Below are 24,969 nucleotides of genomic sequence, written 5' to 3' on the forward strand. Positions count from 1 at the left end.
TGCCGGTCCCTTTGTCCACTCTGGCACAGCCTGGCCCCGCGTGTGGGTGGGGACGGTCTCACAGCTCCAAGGGGACTCTGACTGCAGGTGGGCGGGGTCAGGGAGGAGGTACGTGGAATCGGGACCTGAAGGCCACGCACAGTTACCTGGCAGCTCAGGGGCTGTGAGGGTGGCTCCGCTGGTGGGGCTGGCATGTGAGTAGAGGCACCGAGGAGGCGGGGACAGGCCAGGCTGCGGCTGGAGGAGGGCTCCTGGGCACAGAAGGAGGTTGGAATTTGTCTTAGGAGCATGGGGGCGCCTCCTAGCACATACCCTGACTTTTCTTTCTTCCCTTCTCGGGCCCAGCCGCTGCAGCACCCGGATCAGGTCCTGTCTCCCCTTCCTGACTAGCAGGGTCCCCTCTTCTTCTCCCCAGGGCCCTTTGGCTGTAAGGTCACCCTCCCACTGCTCTCTGTCCTCTCTGGGGTCAGACGTCGCTTCACGTAGCCTTCTTCCACTGGGGACAGGACCCACGCAGGGCCGGCACAGGGAGCTGGTGTGTGGGGAGTTGATGGTTCTGCTAATGCACTTGTCTGCCCCGATTTCACTTGCACCGGGTAGGCCCCGCCCAGCACAAGCACCAGCACCAGCACCCAGCACCCAGCACCCAGCACCCAGCAACGGCACCGGCACAAGCTTGTGAACCTGATAAGCTGTTTGCAGAACACGCTGTAACACGTTGGCAGTGACACCTCCCAGAAGTACCTGTGGTGCTTTTACGGAACGCAGACATCCCAGCCTCATCCTGGGCTGCAGGCTGAGATTTGCTGCTGCTTGTTGGGAGGATCATGCTAACTTGGTGTGGAAGATGTCCCCATTGTCGTAACCCAGCTAATTCTCTCACCATGCCTTTCAAGTGGGAGGAACCATTGTAGGAGCAGAGACCATCATGCTGATTTCTCCCCGGTGCCTGGACCCTAAAGCAGCCATTGGCCGGCAAGTTTTCTGGGAGACGTGGTGACATCATCGATGACGATGGTGTTATAGCGAAGAAATAAAAGCCATGTTAATTTCAAGGTCCATTAAAACTCCAGTTTTTTTTTTTAAAAATCAATATTTCCTGAACATAAATGGGGAAAAATTGGTAGGAGACGGAATTCTATTTCAAGCTTTTAAGTGTACGACCAGCAAGGGAGGAAGGTATAGGCACACACACACCCACACACACAAAAACCCAAACCTTTGAGTATTTGATAATCTCCCTCAGAAATGCTATGTATAAGTGTAAGTTACTTAATTGTGGAGGGAAATTGATGTCACAGGCACTGCATTTTGACAGGAAGTCAACTTTTGCCAAGGGGACTATCTGACACCTTAGAAGCCGTAAGCGGGTCGGAAGGCGTTGTCTCTGCCAGCCTCGCCTGCTCCTGGGGCGGAGGGAACCGTCTCCTGCCCACGGACCTCGCTAGGGTCTCGCTGTGCTTCACGCGGCAGGCAAGTGTGGCCGTCTCCGATAGACAGGAAAATCCACCAGGAACCAGAAGGCATAAAAGCTAGGCATCCTGAAGGATTTCCGTCTTTGCAGACGAAAACTGTTGTGAAACTCTTCCGAGCTGTTTAGGGAGCGCTTTCCTGCATCTTCCGGCCTGCAGTTGGCTGGCGGTGCTCCCCGCGTGGAGCAGCACGGGCTGCACACGGCGCGCGTTACTCGTGCCGGGCGGGCTGCGTGGCGGTGGACGTGGTCGAGGAAGGGAACTCGCACGCGCACCTTGGGCAGCTGTCGCCGGGGAGCTCCTGGACCACAGACGGGCTGGCTGTCTCCCGGGGGCAGCTCGGCCTAAACCGCCAGAGGCCAGGGCAGGCGCAGGGAGGACTCGGGCGTGCCGTGGCGTGGCGGGCAGCGGAAACGTTAATTCGCTGCGCTGTCCACAACTCGGAGTTAAGGGGTGTGGCTCCAAACCCCTCCTTACAAAAACAGAGCAAAACAGAAACCCCTTTCGCACCATGCAGATTTGCTTCCCATTTGGAACAGAAACAGGATGAGCGTACTTAAATACATCTAAAAGCTTTAACACAGGATCTTAACAGTTTAGAGGCTTAACCTTAAATGATGCCGTAAGTGTGTCCGGGCAGTGGCCACGCTGTCTCAATGCAAAGAAGAGGTAAAAGTGCCCAGCAGAGTCGACTTTCTTCTTGTTGGCACGTGCAGTGTGGGCCTGTGAGGCGTGGGCTTGTCGCACCCTGGCAGTGTGTAGGCACCAAAAGCCCTGCCAGGTGCCTGAGTTTACAGCTGACTCCGGGGGTCCCCGTCTTCAGACAGAAACTGCTCTGCTTCCTCGGCCCATCCTGACTCTGGACTAGAGCTGACTTTTGCCCAGGGCCCCAGAAGACCAAACCGAGGCTCTGTCCCACATCACACCATGGGGGTGGGGGGCGGGGGCACCACGTCTGTTGGATCCATTTCCGTCCTCTATTTTGGCTGATTTCCCGCTGCCGTGTGCTGTGGGAAGTCCTCGTGGCGCCTCCTGGACTCAGGCTGAGCTGGCCCCTGTCCTCGGGCTCCAGGACACCTGGCGGCACTGGCAGCTCTTGTCTTTAGAAAAGCGCCCCCTCCCACCCCCCCCCCCTAGCCGAGACGGGAATTCCGTCAGCAGCTTAGCGGTGACTTTCTTTCCTTTCAAAGGGATGCTGGTTCCGGACCCACGGTTGTTACTGGCACAAGATCTGGTAGAAATGGGCTCGTCCTCCTTCCTTGAACCTGCCCCGACTTCTCCACCTGGGCTTTGCTCCGCGACGGGTCAGTCCCGTCCCGAAGTCCCCGTGCAGACGCCGGGTCCTCCGTGTCTGCCTCGGTTGCTCAGGCCTCTTTCCTCGGCGTCTTCTCGGATCAGAGCTCGGAGCCTTTGGCGCGCTGCCCACATATCTTTCCAATCAGGAGAATTTGGTTTGCTTTTCTCCAGAATTTTGCGTTTGTCAACAACGCTTTCAACACCGAACATCCAGGGCAAGGCTGGGCTCCGTCAGCCCCGCCCCTGGGGACGGCTGGTGACAACGTGAGGGGGACAGGCGTGGCTAATTGATCCGACCCCTGGCCAACTCTGCCGCCACCAGGAGGGAGAGTCCCCGCTCTCCTGTGTGTGCTTGAAGCCTCGCCTGAGACACTCGCGGGGAGGGAGATTTTAACAGTGCTTGGGTTTTTGAAGAAGCAGATGTTTTTGAACAATTCCTTCCAAATGGTAATCCTGAACTTTGATAATCAGGTGCAGATGATAAGACGCAACACAAGAAACGGATGTTTCGCTATCCGTGGGCTTCAGCGAGGCCGGCTCCTCCGATCCCCACCCCGGGATCGCCTCTGTAGTCCGTGGCACTGAGGCGGAGTTGGGGAGATCGGACAGGAGAAGAAGGGACCGGTTTCCAAAGTTGTCCTGTGTCCCTGTCTACGGGCCACAAACCAAAGTTTGGAGAGAAAATCAGGGGTGTTTGTGGGAGTGGACGGGATTTTCTTAATCTGGGAAACTGGTTCAGGGCCACGAAACATTTCATCAGACGCTAATGGGAAGCCGATGTGCTCATCAATATTTACGAGCGGCTCTCCGCCCGAACCCTCCCACTGGCTGTGGGTTCTCTCCCCAGCTCAGACAGCACGGCAGGGAAAACAGTGGAGCCAAATAACACAGCACGGCTTAGAAGTGATTTGTTTTTTTCTCTGTAAACATGCTCTTTATCCTCATTTTAGCTATTTAGTTTTCACTTGAAAGGTCTGCCTTCCCCACCCCAAACCTGGAAGCACTTCCCCAGCGCTTACAGTCCTGCGCGGTCTGTCCCCGTCCCCAGGCCCATGAGCCAAGGAGACCGGGAGGAGACGGCAACAGGGAGGGGGGTCCCCTGTGCCTTTTCTAACGTCATCACTCCCCTCAAAGCAGAGACAGCGAGGGTGGCCTCGCTTTATATAGGAAGAAATGAAGGAACCAAGAGCATCAGTGATTCCGGTACTAACGGGCAGAGTCAGACCTGGACACGGACTGGAGCACCCTTAGCCTCAGGCCCCCTGCTAGTGCGTGGCAGGGCTGTGGTCGTCTTGGGGTGCCTCAGCCTGCCTGGAGTGTGGGGGACACACTCCCTCCCTCTCTCTTCTATTGCCTGGGGGCTGGGAGCCCCCCAGAGAGCAGCGGGGGCTTCTCACAGTGCCCAGCACCAGAGGGGTTGCCTGGGCATCTCCCCTGGACAGCACCCGGCCCCACAGAGCAGAACGAGGGCCTCAGGTGAGCCTGAGCAGGATCTATGCCTGGATTTCTCCCGGGTTCTCCAGCCCACGGAGGGGGCAAAGGACCAGCGAGGCAGCCCCGCCCCGCCCAGGCCCGGGCAGTGCCGAGGCAGGGCCCAGACCCCCTGCGGATCGGGTGCCCCGAGTGGTCGATTCCTTGCGCCATGAACGGGAGTCAGATGTCTGCGTTGTCCTGAGCTTATCCCCAGGAACGAACTGCTTCCTTAGACGTCACCACCTTCTCCTCCCCTCGTTTTTCGCCGTCCCTGTGATCTCAGAACTTCTGGACTTCATTTTATAGACCTGGGGTGGGGGGCAGGGAGCCCAGCCAAACCTGAGGCCCGTTACTCATAGAAACTAATTTTTAAGTACACAATTCTAGCATAAATTTACATATAAAGAAGGATCTTGAGTTGGGAAAAAAATCCTGTTATCATAACATTGTGGTTGTCATACAAAACCACAGGAGGCACATATGCAAAAGTTATGGTTGCTCAGCAACCACAGTTGCCCGGTTTAATGTCTGAGCAGACAGACGGACGGTCGGAACCCAGCTTGGGGAAGATCCCGCGTCTCCCCACACCAGCGAGGAGGTGAGTGCTGGGTGCTCCCCGATATCACACACGAGGAGGAGAATTATTAACCAGATGAGACTATATTCCCAGCTCTTCCACTCTGTATCGCACTTGTAGTGGTTGTTTGCTCCTTAAATAAATGCTTCCATCTTGCCAATCCTTGTCACGACACATCTGCGAACTTGGTGGCCTTACCTGCATGAAATGTTTGCATGGCCCTACGCTCACGAGTGCCGGGCAGGGCTGGGACATGCTGGCAGGCACTACGGTGGGCGCCATCATGTCCCTGGCAAAACGGCCACAGAAGGTCTCCCTGATAATGTGACTGGGTGAGACAGGAGAATAGTCTTCATTCTCTGTTGAGGACAATCTCCAGAAGGCAGGCCCGGCGAAGCTAGCCGTCGATGCCAGGAGGAAAAAGTAGGAAGCTCAGTATTTATCCACTTGTCCTCCCGAAATGTCCTTTCACTCAAAGGTTCTTCAGGGGTTCCTCAGGCCTTACAGATGAAGTCTGATCAATGCTCGATACCTTGACCTCCTACCCCTGAAGGTAGCTCCCTGTGAACAGGGGTGAGTGCACACAGCTAACGAGCACGCTCCTCTCCTCCCCACCCACTTGCTAGCTTCACCCTGCTCTCTCGGGACCTGTCATCTCCAGGGAAGATGTCCAAATAACCCGCTTATTTTCAGGCTGTGTGAGAAGCTTCTGTTAGTCTCCAGGGGTTTCCAGGCCCCTGTGCACTGGAAGAGAAAGGGAGGGTGAGTGCTCAAAACCCCCAAGACCACCACAGTCCTGCCGTGGAGCAGCAGGAAGCATGGGGTTAGGGACAGGGCTCTGACCACTTGGAATGAGAGTGACCGAAGCTCTCGGAACTTCGGTTTCCTCGCCTGCCTGTGAACATCTCCATCCGTATAGGCCAAGCACCACCGAATGTTACAAAGATTGGGAAAAGAGAGACCCGTGAAGAACACCTTTGCTTTAATGTGCTCACACACCAACTAACACACATCCTCCACCTTATTAGTAAAGAACATGATCGAGCTTCATCTTTAATTCCATCCTTGGCTTTCTGAAGGGTTTCCCCAAAAGGAGTGCCACGAAAGACAGATGGCTTCATCGGAGAGTATCGATCAGCAGCCGCAATGCTCTCTGTGTCTTCCGCGCTGGCCCTGGTGACCCGGTGGTGTGGTCTGTGTTTGTTATGACATTCACTCACCTCCACCTTCTTTTGTTTCAGAGCATGCTCCCCAACCGGGAGAGACGGCAGCCGTGGCTTTGTCCCATCCGTATAAATGCAGCTGAATGAGGAGAAATAGGATGAGGTGCACGATTCTATTTGCCATCGTGCAACATAGAAGCACCTCCCTCCAGGGGCTCCAGGGAACACAGGGCTTAGCTAGGGAATCACGGCTGTTCTCGCTGTCCATCCCAGCCTTAAGACCTGCGTTGCTTTTAGGGGCAGGTGGGGAGCCCTTTAGAAGATACATCTTGGAAAGGAATTAGCAGAGCATCGTTGAAGAATAATTCCCATGCTTAGGTAGTGGACACTTTATTTGTAATGGGAGGGCTCATTTTAAAATTAAACCCAACCTCTGATGGGGCTCCCTATTGGTAATGAAGGAGACACTTAAGTGTTGCAGCTGTGGGGGAGGGGGCGTTTAATGTTCTTGAGCCGAATAATGTGTTCTTTTCTTGGTTTCACTATAACACTCTGTTCCTAAGTTTATTATATACATCCTTTCACATGGTGCTATTAAATGGAGGTTTTTCTAGATGTAAAACAATGCAACATTTTAGAAAATCTAAAAAAGTAAAAAGAAATAAATTAAAACCTTTCACTATTGCACTTCTACTATACAGTGACAACCATGACAGATGCTGTGATTCTTTCCCATGCATACTCTCAATATTATAATTTTAAAATTTGCCTTTCCTTTTCATTGCATAGTAAACTTTTTTGGTGTTTTTGAATTTTATTTTAACAGACGTAGAGGGTACAAGTGTAGTTTTGTTACATGGATAAAATGTGTAGTTGTGAAGTCTGGTCTTACAGTGTAACTATCACCCAAATAGTGTGCTTTGTACCATTAAGTGGCCTTCAATCTCTTGCCCCACTCCCAGCCTCCTACCCTCTCATGCTCCTGAGTCTCAAATGTTTATTATTCCACCCTATGTCGCTGTATTAGCTTCCACTTGCAGGTGAGAACATGCAGCATGTGACTTTCTGTTTCTGAGTTATTTCATTGAAGACATAGCCTACAGTTCCATCCATGCTATTTCAAAAGACATGATTGCATTCTTTCTATGGCTGAGTAGTATTCCATGATATATAGATACCACATTTTTTAATCCAAACATCCATTGATGGACACTTAGGTTGATTTTATATCTTTGTAATTGTGATTAGTGCTGCAATAAACATAAGTGTAGGCATTTTTGATATAATGATTTCTTTTTCTTTGGGTATGTATCTAGTAGTGGGATAGCTGGATCAAATGGTATTTCTATTTTTAGTTCCTTGAGAAATCTCCATACTGTTTTCCATAGAGGTTGTACTAATTTACAACCCACCAATAGTATATAAACATTTACCCTTTTCTTCATATCCTTGTTGATATTTGTTATTTTTTTACTTTTTAATAATAGCCATTCTGACTAGTGTAAGATTCTATCTCCTTTACTTTTCTTTTCTACGATTATTAATGTTAAGCATTTTTATATGATTGTTGACCAATTTTATGTCTCATGAAAATTGTTCGTGTCCTTTGCCCACTTTTTAATGGGGTTATTTGTTTTATTCTTTTGTTGAGTTATTTGGGTTCCTTGTAGATTATCAATATTAGTACTTTGTTAGATGCATAGTTTGTGACTATTTTCTTCCATTCTTTAGGTTGTCTGTTAATTCTTTCTTTTGTGGTGTAAAAGCTTTTTAGTTTAATTAAGTCTCATTTGTCTATTTGTTTTTGTTGCATTTGCTTTTGAGATTTCAGTCATGAATTCTTTGTTAAGCCCAATATCCAGAAGAGTTTTTCCTAGGCTTTCTTCTAGAATTTTTATAGTTTCAGATCTTACATTTGAGTCTTTAATCCATCTTGCATTAATTTTTTAATATGGGGAGAGATGTGGTCCTGTTTCATTCTCTGCATGTGGCTATCCAATTTTTCCAGAGTATTTATTGAATAGGGTATCTTTTCCCCAATGTATATTTTTGTTGACTTTGTCAAAGATCAGTTGGTTGTAGGGATGTGGCTTTATTTCTGGGTTCTCTATTTTGTTCCACTGGTATATGCATCTATTTTTATAAAGTACCATACTGTTTTGATTACTATAGCCTTGTAGTGTAATTTAAAGTCAGGTATTGTGTTGTCTTCAGATTTGTTGTCTTTGCTTAGGATTGCTTTGAGTATTTGGGCTCTTTTTTTGGTTCCAGATGAACTTTAGGATTTTTTTTTTCTAATTCTATGAAAATGATGTTGGTATTTTGATAGGAATTGCAGTAAATGTGTAGATTGCTTTGGGCAGTATGGTCATTTTAATGATACTGATTTTTCCAATTCATGAGCATGGAATGTTTTCCATTTGTTTCTGTCTTTTACAATTTCTTTCATTGTCGTTTTATATTTTTCCTTGTAGAGATCTTTTACTTCCTTGGTTGAATGTACTCCTAAGTATTTTTTTTTTTATTTATATGGAGCTATTTTAAATGAAATTGACTTCTTGACTTGGTTTTTTGCTTAATTGCAATTGGTGTATAGAAATGTTACTGATTTTTGTGCGTTGATTTTATATCCTGAAACTTTACTGAATTCATTTATCAAATCTAGGAGTAAACTTTTTAATGATATAGATCTGGTCTGTTTGTGGATGCTCAAGCGATATTATGTTAAAGGAATAATATTTAACATAAATGTTATGTTAGAGGAATGAGTGAAGGTACCCATTAGTTTTTATCAATGATCTTTTTCACCATTTCAGCTAAGATCTTCTGTACATCAGCTTTAGAAAAATGCACATAGCCATGGTGTTGATCAGGGATCATACACTGAAATGCTTTTCATAAGTAAAGTGATAAGTATTATCTAAATAGTGTGTGCTTAGCTCACTGGACATATTACTTTCTTTCTTTTATGTCAGAGAAACTTAGTATGCAGCCCAAGTTGGAGTCCACTTATCAGCAGTGCTGCTTTGTCACCCAACGGAATGGTTACATTTATTATGAAAACATTGTTCAACTTTATCGCAAGTTAAAATTCATGTACATTCCGCCCAGAGGGTGCAGGCAGAAAAGCGTGCGATTTCTCTATCACAACCGTCTCCCTGCACAGGTCCGTATTTTGATAACTTTGCATTTGAGCATCCTCCCTGGCCCTGTGAGTTTGGGTTTCTCAAATTCCTTTTTGAAATAAGGTGGAATATAAATGAAGAGATATATAAACAGCCTTGTAAGCATTTTAGCTCCCATTCAATGAGGGATACCACAAAACCACTGGTCTAACATGTTTCTCTTTACTTTTTTTGTACAAATGCAAGTATAGCACATGTGATGGAATTAGCAAACCCCAGTGGTTGATTTCATTTTACACATCTCGTATCTCCCTTCCAAATCTGTACTCATGGAGATAGAAACGATCCCACATCCAATATTTCTCCCCTCTTCAGCGAAGAAATATAGGCAGTGTGAGTCATGCCGGCTTCTCATGAATGATCAGTCTTAATTCTCTCAGATCCTGGAGCAGTAGTGCTGCTGCCCTCTCGGCCCCAGGCTTGCCTGGGCTATGGGCGCTTGCACTCTTCACTCCCCTGCCTCCTTTCTGACCTCCGTTTTCCTCTGGCTGATCTCTGAGGCTCACCTGCTCTGGCCCCACGGTTTTTCCTGCGCCCTGCCAAAGCTGGGTAGCAGGGCTGCCTCCCTCTCTCCTCAGTCTGGCCGTAGAGGAGCTCACACCTGCTCTGTCTCTTTCTGTAAATTTGAATCCTCGGGGTTCCAACCTGTAGAACCCATAGAGACCAGCCAGGAACTTCTGCATTTTTAAGAGGAGGGAGCTGTCAGCCCAATGATTCATTCATAAGCATGTACTGAGTGTGCACCACGTGCTAAGACTAGTGCCCAAATCTGTCTGGATCAACTAAATAAAACAATTCATGGGGTGAGAGCTGGGGGTTAGACCTATTCGTTGTAGTCCATTCAGGAGCCTATCGCAAATATTTATTTTTGCATGAGTGAATTTACCTTCCTCTATTTTCACAGAAGATATTTGTGTCCATGAAGATTCATCTAGGAATGTTAATCCCTGAGATGGTATTTTCTCCTTCCTTCTGCTTACAGATCTGCTCCCGACTGCCTGAGTCTGCTTCCAAGGCCAGCTGCCTGAAGAGGTAACATCACATTTCCCTGTGGACTGCCTAAGTCATCATCAGGGAAGAGGTGAATCATTTAAATATGTTTTCTTCTTCCTGAATTTTAAATTTTCATGTTGCTTTTGTAGAATACACAAAGAGCTGGGAGGTAGCTATGAAGCGTGCAGGTTGCATCAAAATCCAAATTCGTCCAGCAGCTATGGTTCAAAGCTAAGACGATCAGGGTTGGGAGAGAAAATAAAAGGAAACTTATGAGATAATGCTTGAGACAGATTGTCAATAGCATGTGGAAAGGCCACTCCATTTGATCAGCTGGGCTGTTTGGAGCAGAATTTTGATTAAAGAAGACATTCAGGGCAGGGCTGGGGCGGACGGGCCGTCTGCCCTGCACACTGCTCACAGTGAATAAACGTGGGCCGCTGCGTCTGAGGCCAGGGACGCGGTTGGGGAGGGACAGAGGGGCTTTTCTCCTGACAGACCAGCCTAGTGGTTGATCTGGACTAGTTTACCAGACGTTATCCACAGAGCCCACGAATGCAAGGAGAAAACAAAGCTTGACCGCTCGCGAGGCATGAGGAAGCCTGGGGCCAGGGCAGAGGCTGCCTTCCTTCCACAGCCCTGGGCTGGCGGCTGACGCTCCCGCCATGGTGGCTCTTCCGCAAGCTGGGCCCTGCGAGTGCCTGGCTGCAGGGCTGGCTGTCCTCCTCAGTCCCCGTCGCTTGCCCCTCAGTCCCTAAACACAAGAGTAGACTAAGGAATTCCAATGGAAGAAATGCTTGTAAATGTTTGAGTCAAAAAAAAAGTTACTTTTGATGCCAGCATGGGAAAACTTATAAAAAATACCTCTTCCGTGGTCTGCACTCAGGAAAGAATAGGTGGTGCAGACTCTAGCCTCCCTTTGGCCCACCGCACTCTGGGAATGCGAGGTGCGTGGGGACAGGCCCCGCAGAGATGTGCACCTGTGCTCAAGGTGTCCTCGTCCGCTGCAGTTTCTCACTCCACCCCGCGGAGCCCCGGAGCTTCCCTTGCTCCTTGCTGTCCTATGCAGGAAGGTGGATATTTCAACGACCGTCTAAAAAGACATCTGGGAAGTCCCCAGATTCGAGGGGACACTGCTATAGCTGCCTCAGCCTGCATTGCTGCATGCAGGATTGGGGCTTGGCTTGTGGCTTTCTGCAAGCAGGGAGCATCTGAACCCGCTAACAAATGCTGCGGCTTTGCTGGGGCGCGTCGGGCGGCCTCTTAGAGGCATGGCAGGAGCAGCCGTGATGATCCTTCTGGCCTCCCCGGTCTATAGTGGGCGCTGCGCTGTGCGCTGTGTTCTGTGGGCAGTTTGGCTGCACTGCCCAGTCACAGCCTCCGTGTCCTGCCCCACCCCGGACCAGGTGTCACTTTTCTTCTCTCTCCACAATCCCCACCAAGACCGCCTACTCCCCGCTCCGCTCCCTCTGGGCCACTGGCCTGCAGGTCAGGGCTCTGCAGACACCAGGGTCACTGCATTGACCCCTCCAGGGGGACCTTCCAGAGAATCACCCAAGGGGCTGCAAGGACCGTGGGAATTTCTACAAGACCTGCCCAGTGGTGGCTTCTGAGCACCTTCAAAATGATGCAGCCAGGGCCAGCAGGGGCTCTGAACAGGTGGGAGCTCACCAGGAAGGAGCAAGCAGGTTCTGGCTTATTCCTGCCCCCCCTTCCCCCCGCCCCTTATCTATGGATCTCCTCCGTTTGACCCAAGAACCTGCTTTGTGTGTTGGGCAGGTGTTCAATAAGATCTTGCTACTGTGAGCTTTTTCTTAGGATGAACCTTCCAAACAGCCGGGTGCCGTGTGGATCGGGGCGTGGAAGAGACGCTGTCTTCTGGCTCAGGACACCCCGGGCCATGCTGTACATGTGTGAGCCCCAGGTTTTTGCGGCGGTCCCCTGAGTCCCTTTCATCTGCTCTCCCCACCCACCCTCCACCCACCACCGGAGCACCCTCCCCGGAGCACACACGCCTGTTAGCGAATGCTCACGCCGGCAGGCTAGAAACCGAGGGTGCCCCCGGAAATCCTCTCACTGAGTGCAGCTGGGGACTCGCACGGTGCCGGGGCCGCAGGCTGACCCCGGTGGGGTCGCCGGGAAGGAAGGCAAGAGGCAGCCACTTCTGGGTCCAGGAAGGGAAATTAGGACAATTTATTATTTCCCTGTTGCACTGAATAAATAGACTTCAAGATAAATTATTGGGGCCTGCAGCATGCTTGGTGCAAAGCCCTGCGTGAAGGCAGACTTTAATGAACACGCGCTGCTTGCCCGCCCTCTCGCTTGGTCTGCTATTAACTGGGGAACCTTTGGCTCGTGGCCTAAATAATAGAAGAATAATTAGAATAATTACTGGAGAAGGCCGGGTCAAACATCCAAGGATCTTGTCTTAACGACTTGGTCATCTTTTATTTATTTATTTTTTCTTGTAAGAAATTCTTAAAATTGACCAAACACTGCCAATTTGCATGTAGAATATTTATTTTATATAAAATAAAATCGCTGCTTAGTACAGTGGGCCGCCATTGGAAATGAACAGTCAACTCCTCCCTGACTTCTGAGTCGGTCCACCTAGCGCCCGCCGGGTGAAACTTTGCTGCCGGCTTTTGCTTTTGTTTTTCTCCGTGGGGCTTCCAGGGGATCGCCTGGGAGGCGGCGATGGATTACTCCAACTCTCCTGGGCAGCTCAGGAGGACAGAGGGACGCGGGGCACTCTCCTTACCCTTCAGCTGGGTCGTTTTTACAGAAGCAAGGCGAGAAAAGCTCCAATCCCGGTGGAGCGGAGGAGGCCACAGGTGAGGAGGGGGTCACTGCTCCCCCCCTCCCGTGGGGGCCGTCTCAGGCGTGGCTGGGGGGCTTGGATGCTCCCCTGAACACACGGCCCTCGTGACGTCAGCACAGTTTCGTGACGCCGCTAAAGCCTCTCACGTTTTCGTCCCAGCTTCTCTTCCCTGGGCCTCCCAGGGCCCTGGCAGCATCGGGTTTGGGCTCACATCCCAGCTCCTGGGCCGTTCAGTCTGAGGCCCTGGGCCCGGGCCTTGCTTGACCACAGGGTGACTCCGTTTTCTTTTTTTTTTTTTTTTTTTTTTTTTTTGTAGAGACGGGGTCTCGCTCTTGCTCAGGCTGGTTTCGAACTCCCGACCTCGAGCGATCCGCCCGCCTCGGCCTCCCAGAGAGCTAGGATTACAGGCGTGAGCCACCGCGCCCGGCCAATTTTTTTTTTTTTTTTTTTTTTTGAGACAGAGTCTCACTTTGTTGCCCAGGCTAGAGTGAGTGCCGTGGCGTCAGCCTAGCTCACAGCAACCTCAAACTCCTGGGCTCGAGTGATCCTTCTGCCTCAGCCTCCCGGGTAGCTGGGACTACAGGCATGTGCCACCATGCCCGGCTAATTTTTTTTTTATATATATATATATTAGTTGGCCAATTAATTTCTTTCTATTTATAGTAGAGACGGGGTCTCGCTCAGGCTGGTTTTGAACTCCTGACCTCGAGCAATCCACCCGCCTCGGCCTCCCAAGAGCTAGGATTACAGGCGTGAGCCACAGCGCCCGGCCCGTTTTCTTTTTGTGAAACGGAAGTGACAGGACCACCCACCTCGCACGGGGCTGCAGGAGCTGACGTAATTAGCAAAGCACCTGCTGCAGAACGCTAAAGGGCTTTCCTGCCAGCCCGCTGCTTGGGTGCCATCTCTGCACATCACAGCCATCAAATGGAACAGCCCTGTGCCTCACCCAGGAGGAGCCCCGTGCCTCAGTGCTGTGCCCCCGCTTGGTGGCAGGGACCCAGGGACCTCGTCCTGCCTGCTTCCTCCCAGCCCAAGGTTAAATATCTGCACGTAACTCTGTTGGTAGCGGATATGGGAAGGGGGAGGGGAGAGAGGTGGCAAATATCTTCCTCCTTTAAGACCTAAAACAAGGCAGGCAGATTGAAAACAGCCACCTGAAGATAGACATTATACCAAATCAACAAATACCCCGATACACATCCATGCCCTAGAAAGATGCCAAGGAGAGGTCCCTCGTGCGTGTCCTCAAGAAGCCAGGAGGAGAGACAGCAACCGTGGAAGAACCATGCTCGCCTGCCAGGCATGCCTGGGTGGAAGGTGTTCAGGGCGGAAGAATGCATAGCCCAGGGAGAGCAGAAGATTCCAGAATGCAGGGTGCTTTCTGCACCCCTCCACCTCCATCGTGTTGGCTATGCTGCCATCAGTGAAGTCTGGGATTGAGGGTCATTCTGCAGCCAGGGGGCTCAGCGGCCGCCCCGAGCTTATGCTGTGGCTGTGGGGGAACAGCTGTCCTTTGGGATAGAGGCAGCCCAGGGGTGGGGCAATTCGTGCCCAGGGCTCCCCTCCCACACTGAAGTACTGCGGAGCTAGGCGGCCCCTCCCCTGCCTGCTGGGAGTGAGTGACAGCTGACACACCCGCTGCAGCACAGCCAGGCACTCATCCGGCATGTCACTGCGGCTTTTAAATATTCCTCCTCCTCACTTTTCGATAATTAATAATATGCATCAATAATGCCAAGCTCCGAACCTGAATCTACCATAAACTTGACAGACTCCCACGTCCTCCCCTTGAGTTTGTTTCCCCCTAAACACACCGGGGACGCTGGTAAAGCGCCTCCCCAGGAACGCAAGCGGCTGTGGGGCGCGGGGGGTGGGCACCAGCCCGGCTCCCAGGCCAGGGTCAGAGTGTCACCTCGGGGTGGGCACCAGCCTGGCTCCCAGGCCGGGGTCCGAGTGTCACTGCGGGGGTGGGCACCAGCCCGGCTCCCAGGCCGGGGTCTGAGTGTCACTGCGGGGGTGGGCACCAGCCTGGCTCCTAGGCCGGGGTCCGAGTGTCATCGCGTGTGCAGGTGCAGGTGGGGCGGCTCCAACTGCCTCCCTGCCCCGCAGACTGGCTGCGTGTTCACGTCTCGCTAAGACACGGGGTCGTTTTCAAGGTCAATAAAATTATGGGGTTTGAGCCTGAAAGGTTCACGTGTGCTTTCCCCCGGAACCCCGTCCCGAGCCAGGCCCGCCCGCGCGTGCAGGTGGCACTGGGACTCCAGATCGCGGCGCCGGCGCCCGCGCCTCCCGCGTGTGAGAGGCTCCTAAATGAGAACTTATTACAGCCTGTCATTCCTCCGTAATTACCCGCAGCCGGGATGCTTTCAGTTGTTTCCACATCATCTGGAGTGACACGGCGTAGATGTTCCCGCGCCTGTGTACCACGCGCAGCGAGCTCTGCAGCCGCGCTCACCATTTGCATTTCGAAAGAGGCAGAGGCCTGACAGAGATTTTTTTGAGCTATTATGAAGCACTTATTAGTAGGAATTGAACCAATGCACCCCCCCATCCTTTCCTTCCTCGTAATCATTATTTCTACAAATTCTCTGCACCTTCCAAAATTTCTAGGGCACGCTGTCTAAAAAGATCACCTGCCACTGAAAGCATTATTCATTTGGGTTAATATAGCTCCAAATGCTAATAGTTCCTTCCTTAATATTTCTGGAGATCACGGAAGTATCACCTAGAGGGAAAAACCACTCTGTATGTTGCTAAAATGTATACGCACATATATGTATATGCCGTGCGTGTGTATGTGGTGCACACATAAAATATTAACACTATGTGTGTACATACAAAGCACAATAAATTGCAGGTGTGTATCAACATGTATGTGTTTATTAATATATATGTGTGTGTGTACATGCATGCACATACATGTGTGTGTTAAACAATGAACCCAGGAGAGGGGGACGGCCTGCTGTTCGTTATGTGTTTAAATGTGTCTTCTAAAGGAAGCTGCATACCAATAAAAGCTCAATTGTGCTAACCGAAAACGTGGGGTTTGGAAGGCTCTCAGCCACACTGAGAGAAACACTGTATTAAAACCCTTGCATTTATAATTATTAATAGTCATTTTCGTACCGTTTGAAAATACCTCCGTGTCAGCTGGAGGATCAGAGGCTCTCCTAGTTCTCAGAGCAGGGACAGCACAAGGGCAGCTTTCTGAATTCTGTTAAATTCTTCAACATTATCCCCCACGCCCTCGTCTTTAGTCTCCTTGACCCCCCACCCCACCCCCTCCCCGGGCACAGCCTTCCCGCCTCCCCACTGTCCTGGGGCCCCTCTCCTCCTCTGTGGCCTCGCAGCCGTCTCCGCTCTCGCCGGGCAGGCCCAGGGCCGGCGCCAGCCACCGGGACCCTCGGGCAGTCCCTTGACCTTGGAGTGGTCCCACCTGGCTTGGTTCCCTGTCCTCCTGAGGCCCGGGGGCTCCCCCTTCAAGCGGGAAGCCGTCTGTCTCCCCACGCCCGGGAGAGGAGCAGGTCTGTGCCCCGCCCACCTCTAGAATTCTCCCGCGTGGGGCAGCGCCCACCCGGCCCGCTGAGCGTCTCTCGGCACGGCCTCCCCCCACTCGGGCCTCGGGGAGGCCTCCCCAGGGGACGGCGCACAGGGCGCGGCTGCCGCGCACGGTCTTGGCCCCCGCGTCGCCTGCCGCCAGCCCCCAGCCAGGCGGTGTGGCCGGCCAGTGGGACAGGCGTGCCCACTCCCCACCGGATGCAAGGCGCGGGCCCAGGGACTCGTTCCCGGGATGCCCTGGGGGAACTTCCTGTGGAACATGGAATTAAATTTGAGTGTCGTCATCATTATCAATTATTATTTATTGCACGCCCACCGGTGGCCCTGGCACGCGCCCGGTTTAATGTTTCAATAAGACCTTATTTGTGCAGTTCCCACCAGGGTCCCCAATTTCAGTCCTTGTCCAAATTACCTTCTTTGCGACGCTTTAGTGATTTTCAGATTCTTAGATTAAACCTTTCTTGCCTCTCATTTCCCGGTGTCTTTGTACTCTCCTGCAGGTGACCTGATTATCTTCCTACCTTTTCATAAAATGCTCACCATGTCCGGGCCTTCCTTCCTTTCTCCCTGTTCTTTTTTTTTTTTTCTGTTTGCACCATCCGTCCCCTCTGCTGGCAGGTCAAACTCAAAGTCTTCCTCCTGCTCCAGGTAAACCTCGTGGCTGAAAATGTGTCTCGGTTTCTGCTTTCCGCCTTTCTGTGTGGGTGGCTGTGGTCTGCCCTGGCGCAGGGTCCAGCGGGGCTTCCCACCCGTGTTCCCAGGAGTGGCCCTGGGCTGTGATGAGGCTGGCTTGGGAAAAGGCCAAAGAGGCTGGAAGGAAAGTGAGGAGAGCCTCCGGGAGGCCCCCCAGGCAGGGCCGTCGACCCGGAGAGAAGGGCTCCCCCGTGCCCAGGGACGCCAGCCAGCTTGCCCGTCGGTTCCCGGGCATTGCTTTCTGATATCGCCTGCAAAATTCTGCGTTGAGTTCAAGCAAATTGGCTTAACGTGAATCAATAACCATTTCCGAGTTCATTGAAGAGTTCCCAGGCCCCATTTTATGAACCTTTATTGTTGAAGGGAGTCCTGACTGCCTCTTTCCGAGCGGTCCAGAAATATGAATGCCCTTAACGGCACGACCCAGATGCACATATTTATTAGAGTTTAGTGGCACACTCATGCTAGGATACATTTTTAGACACGGTGTTTTTTTTTTGTTTTTTTTTTTTTTTACCACTTAAAAAAAATCCTCTGCCGCTGGAAAAGGAGAGCATGAAGCCAGCCCCATCCTTCAGTCCTGTCTTTGGAAAACTTAGTCTAAATCAACCAAAGACAAGCCGACTGCAAATTATGCTGAGCCGCGCAGCGAGGTGAGGTCGGCGCAGCCCCGTTCCAAGGACCGTTTATCAAACACCACAGACTGACACCGCTTCCTTCAGATCTGATAGATCACACGGCTTGAGCAGGAAGAAAAGTGGCATCAAACAAACACCCCCCTCCATCACTTTTTGGAATGAAATGCAGAAGAAGAACCCCTCTCTGCCCTAGTTCTGTAATCCCCCTAAACTACGGCCGCCCTTGGGAGCGGAACACTCCGGCTTCAGAGAGAAAGAATTAGCGTTTCATTTTCCAAGGCTGTCACGCCCTACCTTAATGAGCACTTAAAAGAGATGAATGTGCCGGGAATGAAAAGATTTATTTGAGATATTTAAATAATCTCTCTCCAGCTATAACTAAGCTGACACTCCGGGCTCGCACAATGGTATTTTTCTGTTATTTTTTGATAGCGCCCAGTAGAAGTTTGCTGCCCGCTTTTGCCGCTTTTGTGTGGAGCTCGCCCTGTGTGGCGGCGTAGCTTACCGGGAAAAGTGGCGGGGACGACGCAGACGGAGAGGCCTCCGTGACAACTGGGCCAGTTAAGATCCTTCATCGTATTTCCCCATGTAAACAGCTAAATAAATATCACGTAAATTTTTTTTTTTAATAAGAAATTAACAGTGCAACAGATCTTCCCTCCTTTACAGCACACTAAAAACCCTTGCGAGAATTATGGCGCCGTCCGTTACAATCAGCCATGAAGTACATTACAAAGGTAATGTGGGTTTAAGAAGGAACTACTGCAGAATGTATATTTTCATTATCAAAAACGTTAAGCCATTTATCCTGAGGAGTCAGAATAATCATTAATGGCTGGGAATTTATGGTGCCAGATCTTAAACTAATGTGAATGATTCCAGGTGTTACTAATGGCTTCAGTGAAATGTGCCAGTATCTAAGACTTCTACTAAATCTGAGGTAATAGTCGGACGCTTAATCTCGACAGATGAGCAGCAATTTAACTGACACATTGATTGGATTCTGTAGGCTTAAATGGCACCCATTGTGGAGGCGCCCGGTCGGACAGCCGGCCAGAGGGCGACTTAGAAGTCATCGCCTCTCCAGGTAGCAGCCCAGCCCCGGGGTTGCAGAGGTTGCACTGAGCCGGCTTGCAAACGACGCTGCTTTTATTAATGCACGTGTGGCTCTTTTTTGGGGGGGGGGGCAGGGGGGCAGGATGTATGTGATAACAAAGTTTTAAAACTCTCCTGCTAGCTTTTACTCCTTCTCTCTAACATTTTTTGAAAATTCTTTGAGGTTACTAGTGGCCCGGCTGCCCGGAGGGAGCGGCTATGTGGGCCAGATCAAGCCAGGTAAATGTTTTAATTGAGCCCAACGTGCGCTGGTTCTGTGTGGCCAGGCGAATGGCTGTGTCCTGATATGCACAGCGTGGCTTATCGTCATCCCTGCTCCCTGCGTGCCATCTGTCCACGTCCCGTGGGATGTTTCCGGTGGGTGGCTTTGCCTGAATGCAAGGGACCACAGCCCCGAGTCTGAGTCTCGGGTGGCACCGGGGCTTGCTGGTGCTGGCCCGGGCTGCACTTGCTGGTCCGGAGGCCAGTGGCGCTGGACGCCCTTGCACCCCCCACCCGTCCTGCTCATGTCACAGTGACCGCTGGCACCGGGAGACCCTCTCCCCTGAACACGGACGTTCCTGACTGTTGTCAACATCCTTTGAAAGCACATAAAAATAAATTATCCATAGGTTTACCTGTCGGGAAGATAGATTCGGTGCATCCGACTGTTGCAGGCATTTCAAATGACAGGGGTGCCTATCATGTTCCCATAATAGGGTCAAACAGCTGGACGGGGATTTAACGCTCAGCAAGGCCAGAAGGGCCGAGCACTTGCAGGGGAGGATGAATGGGGTGAGCGCAGGCGGCGGGGCCTGTTTATTACGGCGTTTTTCTGCTTCACTGCAGACCTGTAATGATCGCCGCGGAGCGGGACTGACGGTTCCCCTCTCCTGCCTGGCGCCGCGTGGAAAGTGGGTGAAGGCAGAGAGGCTGCCCGCTGACCCGTCGCTCTGCCCCGTCAAGGGTTCAATTTACTTCTCCTGACGCGCGGCGCGGCGGTGGTGGGGGTGGCGTCTGATTGCTCCGTGTGGGCTAAATAAAAATTGGTTTAATGAATATTTCAGAACGCCTTGTCCGGATCAGATATTTTAATTAAGGGACATGCATTCCGTATGTGCAGGGCCCCCTGTCCTCCTGTGCCTTCCGCGGGTGTCCACGGGGTCCTCGGCTTCAGAGGCGAACAGGAGGATGACGCGCCAGGTGCCGGCATCTGCGTGGGTCGGGAGAGCTCGGCCTTTGTGAGGCCGGGAAGGGGAGGTGTGTGCCGGGAGGCGGCGCTGCCTGGGAGGGGTGGAGGCCCATCCCCCCGGGGCCGGCGGGGTGGGGGGGTCCCGGGGGCGTCCTCCTTCTCAACCAGACGGGCGCCCTGGCCAAGTCACATTTTGGATCGTCCTGCCTTGTTACCACGGGGCCGACAGGTGCACTCCGAGCAGGGTCTGTCCCCTGAGGGTTGCGGCAGGCCCTGCACACACGCTCAGTGCGGGCGAGTCTGGCTGCAGTTGGGTTGGCCCGTTGGCCCCGTCACTGCCCGAGTATGAACTCCTGGGGGGCCTCGGATGGTTCCTACTCATGCTCGAGCCTCTGTAATGCCGTGTCTGGAACCATTTTGTTCCGTGTAGTCCTCTCCTGTTCCGGGAAGGGAGGGTCTGTTCGTCCTGGCTAGGGCACTGGGTACAAGCTGCGGCACAGGCACACAGGGAACCCCCGTGGGGCTGGCGGGGCAGGTGCAGCAGGGACACAAAGACCTCGTGGAGTTGGCCGCGGCGGGTGGTGTGGGAGGGAGGCCCGGCGTGGCCCGGCGCTGTGCTTCGCTTCTCCCCAGCAGTCTCCTGCTTGTGCCGACACCTCGATAGCTGTGGCCTTGCCTCAGTTTCCTTCCTAGGGGCCACACAGACAAGCCGTGTGGGTGTCACCAGATCAAAAGCAAAACTGAAAAAGGTCCCCAGCACCTGGTCTTCCTTAAATCCCAGGCAAGATGCAGTCGAGAAGATGCAATGGGAAACTGCCCTCGAAGCCACACATGGTCTGCGTGGCGCACCACGCCTCTGCCCTGCCCTGCTCTGCTCTAGAGAAACCCGAGTCTGCCCGGTGCCCCGTCAGGGCTCCCAGCACGCTCGGGGGGAAGGGAAAGGTCATCCTTAAACCCTCCCGGTACAGGGAGTTCCACACAGGGGGGGAATCATGTTATTTACACGGCCAAGGACTAGAATTATATTTTCAATAACGAGATAGGAAACTCATTTCCAGTGCTTACTTCAAATGCTTATTTTTTCCGTGCCATCCCCTGCTATTGCTCACATAAACAGAAACGGGCTGATTCAGACGAACGTTGTGAAACCCCCGCAGCAGGAAGGGTACCCAAGTGCTTTTCCACTGGGGGAGAATATTCTAGCGCTGGACTTCCAGGCAGGGAGCCCAGGAGCTGCCAGAAATCCTGGTTTCCTCGAGGCACGGCGCTGGCAACGAGTCACTCCAGCGGTGATGCACTAAGCACCTGGGGCGTCCGAGGCTCGGGGCTCTGACCGCTGCCCACGGTGGCGGAGCCCACGCCCCTCTGTCCATGTCAGAGTGGAGGGCCCCACGTCGGCGGTCTGTGAGTTCCCAAAGGTGACAAGTTAGTCGGCCACGTCCAACGGCTCAGGTTTTGTTTGACATTATAATTCACGTTCCCCAGCCAGTATCAAACGCTGTTCATAAATGGACTCCCTGAACCCTCACCTGTTTTAGGTAAAAGTTTATGCTGGTGCAGATATTCAGGGGAGCAGTCTGGCAATACTTAGGGAAATCAGATGGGTGCGTCTCATGACTCGATATGGCCCCATTTACAATAAGAGGACACGTTCCTTGCAGATTATTGTCATAGCAAGGGGACAGGTTAGGCCAGCCCTGCTGGGGCATTGGTGAACACAGAGTGGCGCGGGCACACAGTGGCTTTCCGTGCTGCACGTGGGCGCGGGGGACAGACTCACACGGTAGGCTGGACAGATCCCCAGAACGCACCGCTCAGTGGAACAAGGAAGAAATGGAGTGCGATCTCTAACGCCGTCTGTGGGTTAGAAGCGCGAGGCGGCGTCTGTGTTTGCACTTGTGTGATGTGCACAGACAGAGCACACTGAAGGGCCCTGATGAGATTGGGCCAGAGCAGGAGTAGGAATGGGAGGGACAGAGACAAATAATGTTCAATTAAAATGAGCTAAGGATGGGGTCTCGCGCCAACCGCGATGACATCGTACGTGAACCGAGAGACGTGATTAACTCAGTTCTACCCATCTAAGGAACAAAATCAAGACAAATGCACAAATGCTGCGTGACCATTTCCACCTGTTACTTAGTGACGGATAAAGGGGTGATGAGAAGAGTCTGCTCTGGGTTTGCAGAGCTGCCGTGGCTGGAGATCTGCTCGCTCCTCGCTGGAGTCCAGTTAATAGTTTAAAACGAACCGTGCTCTAATTACTTGCTTGTAACTTGTCCTTTCTTTTTATCAGTCTAAATCCCCGGCAACAACATCCAAACACTGTGAACAAGCGTATACCGCACAAGTGACGTTACTCACACCCCCAGCCCCCAGGGGCCTCCCAGAGGTGTCCACCACCACCAGGAGTTTTCCAAACACTCCCCGAGGTTTCTGTGCCAGCACACCCACGCAAGATGATGCCATCGAATGGTAACGCCACATTGGCTATTATCTCTTCCCGTGGGCCGCACTGTGTACACCTGTCCCTTGGTATCCGTGGAGATTGGTTCCAGGATTTCCCTGGGATATCAACTTCTGCAAATACTCAAGTCCCTTACACAAAATGATAATGAGACGTAACCCACCCACATCCTCTTGAGTACCTTAAATCACCTCTAGATTAGGTACAACACCTGATACGACGACATTACGCCTACAGATCACTTCACTCGCAGGTATTCAGTGTAGAACTAGTTTGCTTTATGGAACTTTGTGGATTTTTTTTCCCGACTATTCTCAATCTTCAGTTGGTTGAATCTATGACATGAAACCCACAGAAACAACTGTCGTTGGCGGAGGGTGCTCGCTCAGCAAGCTGCAAGCAGAACGAGGCTGCTCCTCGATTGGATACCCAAGGTCTGTGACACTCGTGATGTGAAGCATCATGTGTCCCTAAGCACAGGACACGGTCCTGGCATGGTGCTTGGCCAGAGTAGGGCCAGGGTGGTGCCACTGCCAGGGTCCCCCAGGGTAGTGTCAGCAGATTTCGGCGTCCTTGTCCTGTGGTGTCAGGCTTCCTTCCTGTCTCTTTGCACCTACCTCTCCCCATTCCCATTCCTCAACTTGTAGTCTCTCTCTTTAAAGGAAATTAATTGGAAAAGCTAGTGCCTGTGTCGTCTGCCATCCTGCGGCTGGGGTAGGTCCAGGGCGTCATGCTGGTGTCTGCGAGGGCTCCGTGTTTCCTGGTAAATAGAGAACATGGCTTTAAAAAAACCCAAGAATGGATTAATAAAATGTGGTATATGTATACCATGGAGTACTATTCAGCTCTAAGAAACAATGGTGATATAACACATCTTATATTTTCCTGGTTAGAGCTGGAACCCATACTACTAAGTGAAGTATCCCAAGAATGGAAAAACAAGCACCACATGTACTCACCAGCAAACTGCTACTAACTGAGCAGCACCTAAGTGGACACATAGGTACTACAGTAATAGGGTATTGGACAGGAGGGAGGGGGGAGGGGGGCGGGTATATACATACATAATGAGTGAGATGTGCACCTTCTGGGGGATGGTCATGCTGGAAACTCAGACTTGTGGGAGGAGGGGGGGGGTCAAAGGGCATTTATTGAAACCTTAAAATCTGAACCCCCATAATATGCCGAAATAAAAATAAATAAAAATAAAAATACAAAGAAACACAAAAGCCCGGATGGGTATGCTAGGCAGGACGTGGTTACAAAGAGAAGGTGGAAAGAAACTTTGCAAATGTGGAACTTCGATTGTCCCATGTGACAGCTCCTGGCCAGTCACCTCCAGGCCTTCCACTGCCCACCAGCACTAGTGAGCCGCTGTGTGTCTGCAGCCACTCACACACCAGACACACTCTCACCGCACCGCGCGTCAATGCGCACATTGTGCGTGTGTGTGCATGAACACACACTAATGATGTAGTGCCTGTTATAAGACATTTCTAAACACGTGAGTTAAAGTGAATCACAAAAAACCCTACTGATGTCAAAAGGACACAGGCACCAACTGAAAGAGTTCCCAATGGCCAAAGCTCCAATATACACAAAGAGTGTAGTGCTGGATTGCAAAGTATGAAATAAATATCCATGAGCCCACAATGATATACAAATAAATGATGAGATAATAAACAAAGGGGATGGAATCGTCAAGTCTCCAACCGGAAACAATTCCAAATGATGCACGTGGCCATTGCACCGTCCAGCATGACTGCCCGCCCCGCAAGTGCAGGCTACGCACAGGCTACGCACAGCGACTTCCAAAGACTGCGGGGTGCAGAGGGGAAAGATGACTTTACAGTGGTGACACCTGCTACACCGGCTCAGCCAGGTGACCAGGGCCAGCGTCAGCCGAGACAACCCGTGTGTCAGCCGAGACAACCCAGGCGCACACCCTGATGTGGGGTGACGGGAACGCCACTTCCCCTCTGTGTTCCAGAAACACTCGGCCCCGTCTGACCACGAGGGAGACATCCGACAAATCCCACCGGAGGAACATTATACAAAATACCTGACCAGCTTTCCTCCAATTCTTCGAGGTCGTGAGAAACAGGGGGCGTCTGAGAAACTGCCACAGCCCAGAGGAGCCGGAGGAGATGCGGCGCCTCAGCGAGACGTGGAGCCCCGTGGGATCCCTGAATAGAGAAAGGACATTCGGCAAAAACAAAGCGAATCCTTGTAAACTATCATCCACTCTAGTCGATAGTAACGGGTCACAGCTTGCCCATTAATAGCGCCCATTACAATAGTGCCCATTACAATAGTGCCCATTACAATAGAGCCCATTACAAT

At 51.7% G+C, this 24,969-nt stretch overlaps 1 long non-coding RNA gene across 3 annotated transcripts in view; it reads left to right on the forward strand.

The window, feature by feature from the left end:
* The window catches only part of LOC105880397 (uncharacterized), a 254,681-nt gene extending 244,241 nt beyond the window's left edge, over positions 1-10,440 (forward strand). For all 3 annotated transcript variants that reach the window (XR_012922766.1, XR_001158179.3, XR_012922767.1), the window contains 2 exons: positions 10,149-10,198; positions 10,309-10,440. This is a non-coding gene — a long non-coding RNA (uncharacterized LOC105880397). The remainder of the gene's footprint in view (positions 1-10,148; positions 10,199-10,308) is intronic.
* The last annotated feature ends 14,529 nt before the right edge of the window (positions 10,441-24,969 follow it).

The sequence above is a fragment of the Microcebus murinus genome, chromosome 14, assembly GCF_040939455.1.
Source record: "Microcebus murinus isolate Inina chromosome 14, M.murinus_Inina_mat1.0, whole genome shotgun sequence".
Taxonomy (NCBI): Eukaryota; Metazoa; Chordata; class Mammalia; order Primates; family Cheirogaleidae; genus Microcebus; species Microcebus murinus.